Source organism: Nicotiana tomentosiformis, chromosome 2 (assembly GCF_000390325.3).
Source record: "Nicotiana tomentosiformis chromosome 2, ASM39032v3, whole genome shotgun sequence".
NCBI lineage: Eukaryota > Viridiplantae > Streptophyta > Magnoliopsida > Solanales > Solanaceae > Nicotiana > Nicotiana tomentosiformis.
Genome location: NC_090813.1, coordinates 148,027,985 through 148,034,888, shown reverse-complemented (window position 1 = coordinate 148,034,888; position 6,904 = coordinate 148,027,985).

Sequence of the window (6,904 nt, the reverse complement as noted above, 5' to 3'; positions counted from 1 at the left end):
ATCTCCTTTACCCTAACAATGTCCTCCAAAATATCCAATTGCTTGAAGATATCACCAAATATTTCCCTATTCCATTTTGAGAGTGATGCCTTCACCCTCTTGATATTCTGCTTGAACATCAAAAACTGATCCCCTATGAAATCCGCTCCCCAATTCTGCCTCACCACATCCATAAATATAGCATGCTTTGTCCAAAAGTTCAAAAATCCGAAAGGCTTGACAAAATTGGTTGTCTGCACCTCACATGTTATTAGCAATGGTGCATGATCTGATCCAGTTCTGATTAGATGCTCAACTTCAATAGTTGGCAATATGTTCTGAAATGGCAAATTCACAAAAATCCTATCCAATATCTTGAATATACACTCAGCATTGGATCTCCCATTCCACCATGTGAATGGACTTCCTTTGTACCCTTGCTCAAACAAACCACAAGAGTTTACACAAAATGCAAAATCCTCATATTCAGGAGGGTGTACTAGAATTCCCCCTACTTTCTCATCTTCATGCAATATCACATTGAAATCCCCTCCTACTAACCATGGTAATTCCATATCACTTGCTAAATAATACAAGTGATCCCACAAATCCAACCTCTCTATTGCTGAACATTTTGCATAAACAAATGACATTATCATGTGCTGCCCCAGGTCATGGTGAAACACTCTCACAGTCACCTGTTGCTCAGTATCCTCCACTAATTCCCATTCCACCACTGCATCGAAGAATAACCATATTTGCCTATTAATATTTGTATAAGCAGTCTCCATATTCAACCTGCTTTTATATCTATCAATGAGTCCCTTCTTTTGAAAAGGCTCCATCAATGCAACTACACAAAAATTATGCTCCTTATTCATATTGATCACCCTAGGAAAGGCCTGTTGTGTATTCACAGACCTTATGTTCCATATTAATGTTTTGATCATCATCTAGATAGAGAAGCTGCCCTCCTGGGCATTATTCTTGAAGGTTGTGGTGGATCATTACTCTGATTCTTCTTAGTTTTTTCACCTCCTTTAGCACTAGTTGTGGGTGATAAATCCCCTTCCCTAGTCACTTGTTTGAATTCGGCAGTTGATTCATCATCTCCTTCATCCTCCATTGGATTTTGTCTCAGTAAGTTTTCATCAATTGGTGTCACATTGTGTGTAACTAAATCATGTAAATGTTGTAGAGGAGTCTTAGTTAGAATATTAAGATGTAGTTGCAAGGTTTGATCAGTGCCAGATTCCATAGGCACTTCCTATATTTCCCCGGATGCTCTTGGAACAATTGCCCGCTCATCAGCCTGTTCATACTCCTTGAATTGTAGCTCATGGACATACGCCGGAACATTATCTACATAGGCCAAAATCTCTCCAGTGGCTCTAAGGTTGGGGTTTACTGTAGCTGCCTCATCAGGTAAACCTGGCTTTAGGCCTGGCGTAGCCCGCCTAACGTCTGGGGAGCCTGGCTTTAGGCCTGGCGTCGCCAGCCTATCGCCAGGTGAGCCTGGCTTTAGGCCTGGCATCGCCAGCCTATCGCCCGGTGAGCCTGGCTTTAGGTCTGGCGTCGCCAGCCTATCGCCCGGTGAGCTTGGATTGTTGTCCTTCTTCACCTTGTCTTCTATTGTCTTTGTTTTGCCCAGCTGATCATTCTTAACCTCAACTGCATCGCTCCATAAGACCTTTGTAGAGTTTACCTCATCAAGATCCTCCATCTGCCCAGAATCTTTACAAGTTTGAGATGGAATCGCATGACCAGATTGGTTTGTGGTCACATTGAGTTGTTTTAGCTCCTCTTTGCTAGTCCCAAACCTTCTGTGAACCCAGTCGATTGTGGACTGAATCCCAGAAGGAGTAGGACCATCTTTAGAACTGAAGACTGGTTTTTCTCCCACCAAAACCAGTTAGTTGTTCTCGTTTATATCACTTTGTTCCTCCTCTAATACTGCAAATTTATTCCTTGTTTGTCTGATCTTCTTCGACTTCCATCAGTGCAAAGTTATTGTGCACCTGCTGTACACCAACATTCACTGGCATGATTGCATTACCAGTTTGCCCTTGTACCTGGGTTTTGTTATTTTTGTTGGTTCCCCGATTATCCCGAACTTCCTTCCACTGTGCACCTACGTTCCCGACTACTTTTCCACTCGTGAGAATCATTAAAGGGGTAATGTGATTTTTGGTTTTTCCTTGTTCATCAGCAGCAGAATTCCAATTGTTCAACTCAGCAAGATCATTCCTTTTCTTGCTGCTTTGATTCTCAATAAGCTTGGGGTGCAAATTCCAACATTCAATTTCATCATGTCCTTGTAGTTTACACTCCTTACAATATTTTGGTAGCATGTCATACTGAATTCTCACCCATTCTGTTCGAACACCACCAGAAGCTTCATCATCAATATCTAATCGCACCTTTTTAGGAAGTTCGGCCAACAAATCGACAAGAACTTTTACTCTTGCGCAACTCGGCTTAGTTTTGTTTGTAGTTGCCGCATCAAGACACACTGGCCTTCCCACGGCTGTAGCCAAAGAAAATAGAGTTTTCTTTACAAAAAAGGTAGGCAGCAGTCCAGGAAAAGAAATCTATGCCATCGCCATCGGAGTTTCTTCACCTGCCTTAAATTTTGCATCGTAGATAAGAGTACGCAATTGGTATTCGTACCCATCTTTGGATTTGATGTAGTATGTACTCTTCGATGTGAAATCGAGGAAATCTTTCCATAGATTTAATCTAATTAACACATGAAGATCTCTAAGAAATCCGATATTACACTCACCTTTGATACCACATTGAGTTGGAATTATTCGGCGAAGCTCATGAATCTCCGGAGAACCATATGAAAGCTTGCCAACAACAGCATATTGGAGGCCTTCAATCACGTTCATTCTATCTACTTCTGCCTATATGAATTTAACCACTGGTTGGCCATTCAAATACACTGCTCGTCGCAGTGGAATGGGTTGAATTGAAGCTGCAGCAGTAGCCATCGCTGGAGGATTTAAAGAATTTGGTTTCAAAATCTTGGAGTAATCTAGAGGGGCTAGGTTGGCGTTAGTTGTTTTATGTTGTTGTGCAATGCTGGGGGAGGGCAGATCAGCCGGAAAATCCAGCTGGTCGCCGGCCATTGAAGCCTAAAGCTCCAGTTTGTCCGCGATGAATAGTGACGAAGTCACTGTTCACGGTACTGTTTGGCATTGTTCACTGCTACAGTGACGGCGGAAATTTTTCAGGTTAGTAGTTACTTTTACACTTATGCACATTTTAAACGGCTATAAAAGTGCCACGTCATTAAATGTTTCCGCCTCTCTCTCTCATCCTTTTTAAACCCAAACGTCACACCCATTACAAACTGACCCGTCTACCTAGTTTGTTTTACCCTTTTGTAACTGGTCCCTCACCCCCCCTAATAACTCCAAAAGATGTCCTTCTCACAACTATCCACATCAAAGCCATCAAACTTCCTTTTTCTCTCAAAAACCCTCACTTTCTCTTGTCCCTACTTCCAAAATTTCACTATGTCTTCCCAGAATCCAGAGGTTTCAAACGTTACCAGTGTCACTCCCACTGTGTCTTCGTCTCACGAAGCACCGGAGCATGAGTCTGAGTCCTAACCGTCACCCAGTCAAAACCCCAACTCAGACCAACAACCACCCATTGTTTCTTCTATAACCTCATCGAGTTCTGGTTTTCACCGCACTCGTAAAACTCAAACCCCAATAGATTTGTCGCTACAACCTCTCCCTCTGCTTCACCGGAAAAAATAGAAGACGACGAAATATTAGACGGACAAAAGGGACAAAAGGTCTCAAGTTAGCAGGTTAGGGAAATCTCTGCATCCCAACAAGACCTTGCTGGCAGTGATGAAGTATCAGTAGTGCCTGCTCCAAGTTTTGATCTGAATGTTGCCTATCCGACAGGTAATGCTCCTCATGCATATTCTAATTCTACTTTGGGTGTGAGTGAGAGAGAAGCTATAGAGAATTTGCTACTGATAGAGGGTTGGTTGGAGAGTATGAGTGTGGTATTGTGACCGCTGGGTCTCAGGGGGAAGGAGAAGGACATGGAGTTGAAGGTGGGGAATTGGTGCCTCCTGAAAACATGGTGCAAGTCAGTAATACAGGGGAAAAAACATCAGCACCTGCTTCCTCTGCCCAAGAAGAGCACTCTTCTCCTACTTGGGATGAAACCCTATGCTCCTCAAAAGAGACCCAGGCCAGTACTGACCCTGCTCCTTCTCCTCACTTTGATGCAGTGCCATTGGATTTTATTATTCCTGAAATGAGACCCTTGTCTGAAGAGGAGAATGAAAACATTGAGGAAGACTATGATAATATGACTGTGGCAAGTTTCATTACTGCTAGAAGTGGTAGGGCAATTCCTAAAGAGGCCATTCTTAAAAGACCCACTACTAGGCAGCAGAAGAAAGAAGCTTTTAAGAGTGCTTTGAAGAGAAACAAGGAGGAAAAGAAATTTAGGAGGCTGATGAAAGGGGGAAAGCTAGTGATTGAGGAGGATGTGCCTCCAGAAAACATTGCGAATGTTGAAGATGAAGGGGTGAATGAGGAACCTGCTTCCTTGATTCATAAATCCTCTAAGAAGTATGTGACTACAAAGCCCAAGAGAGGATCGTCTGTGAAAAAATGTGGAGGTTGATAAGGAGAAGAATGTTGAAGGAGAGGAGTCTAGTGAGAAGTCTGAAAAGAAAGAGAAAAGTGTGAAGAAGTCTTTGAAAAGGAAGGCAAGTGAAAAAAAGGAACCTGGTTCCTCCAAGAAAGCCAAAGTTGATGAGTCTGAAGTGGAGAGAAGAGACAACCTTAAGAAGCAAAAGGTGCTATGGGGTAGAGCATTTGACACTGACATTCTTGAAATGTCAGGCATGAGACATCTGTTTGCAATCTATGAGTTTCAGAAGTGGACTCATTTATTTACCATTCAGAGTCCCAAAGTTTATGAAGAGGAGGTTCACAGCTTCTACGCAAATCTGTTTACTATGGAAGACGACAACATCTTTCTTAAGGTTAACGGAGTAGATTTTGTGATGGACGACGCTGTTCTAGGAAGTATCTTGGGTGTGCCCACTAAAAGGCTCTCATCTGTTGAAGGGACTTGTTCCCTTGACTTTAGAAAGGTCATTCTAAAAGCTCAGGTTGTTCAGCAAGGGGAACAGGTGCACAAGAAGTCCCTCCTTCCAGAGTATCGACTTATGTTTGAAATGGTGAACAAGGTCCTGCTTCCATGCGCAGAAAGGCTTTCCATTGCTTCAAAAGCAGACATGTTCCTCATGGAAGCTCTGGATATATACACCAGCTTCAATCTTCTTGGTATCATGATTGAACATATGAAAAAGGTTGCAGGTTTCAAAGATGGGAACCATGGTTTGCCTTATGGTTTTTTGCTCACTCGCGTGTTTGAATTATTCAGCGTCCCCTTGGGAAGAGCAGCAGTCAAAACTCGCAAGCAAACTTTCTCGAAATAACCTTGGAGGAGTGTGAGTGTATTGACAAAAAGGGGACTGTTGGCAGCAATTCTACCATTTCTCATTTAATTGATGCTCAGAATGCTGCTAACGAGGAAATAAGGAGGTTGAAGGCCAAGAATGCCATTCTTGAGGGGCAGCTCAGTCAAGACAATGAGGAACCTGGTCCAGCAGTGCCTAAGGCGTAGAGGTTGCCCGCTTGACTACTGAGAATGCAGACCTGAGGAAACAGGTCAAGGACATGAAAGAGCAGCTGATACACGAGCAGCGGTCTGCAAATGCTCGAGTGGACATTCTTCTCAAAACCTTTGCCTCCTCATCCTTCCCTCCCTCTTCCAGTGCCCCTTAAACAGTTCCATTCTCAGTGTCTAGTTTGAATGATGTTTGTCTTAGCCCCAGTGTCTTTTTTTTTTGGCTTGGTGTTGTTATGATTGGTACTTTAATTTGTTTTTATGTGGATATTTTTGTAACAATGGTGCTACTACCTCTGTTTTCTTCTCTTATTAATGAATCAGCATCTCATCTTTTGCAATGTATGTTATACTCTTGCGCTCTATTTTTAGTCATGTTGTGTGCTAACATGTGGCATGAGTTAACCTTGCTAGACTTCTTTTTGCATTTACTTGCATATAATCTTTTTATGATGCCAAAAAGGGGAAAAAATTGATAGGGGGAACAAAAACGGGAACAAGTTCTCAGGCTCTCAGGGGGAATAAAGTCATTCTGCAGGAAAAATTGTATAGAGATCTGGTTCTCAGGGGGAACTTCAATTATAAGTTTGTCATCATCAAAATGGGGAAAATTGATAAGTTATGTGCCTTTTTATATTTTGATGATCTAACAAACTTCATATGAGAATCAGATTGGGAACCTGTTACACATCCTCAAAGTGTTCAAGAACAACAAGTCTCATGTCTGGCACAAGTGCGAACATGTTCAGTCAAAGAAATAGCAGAGGGAACAAATGGCTATCAGTTCCTCCAGTGACAATACAAGTCAACTCCCTATAGCTGTTAAAGTCGCTGCACTGTTTCTCTGCACACGCAACAGTGCAGCAGTCACTTTATAAAGCATGTCTTGTACCGGATAATTGTATACATCATCCCAATGACCTCACTTATATATTATCAACATGAGGCAAGGAAAGACATACACTTGAAAACCCTTTCATGTGACTCCAAGGCTTGAAGAACAAAGTAGCAACAGAACAAAGGATCAGATCACAGCACTAAGTTTATCATATGTCCTTAGTATTATTGTATCTTTATTAGTGTTATTTACTTGTAATTCCTACCCAACTTAGTTATAAACATTCTGTGGGACAATGCTTGTAAAATCATAAACCTTGTGTTTGTGTTTGGCTAGAGTTAGTCAAAGTGTGAGCTTTGTAATAGAGTTATTACAAAGAGGCTTGTAATAGTGTTATTGCAAGTAGGTGAG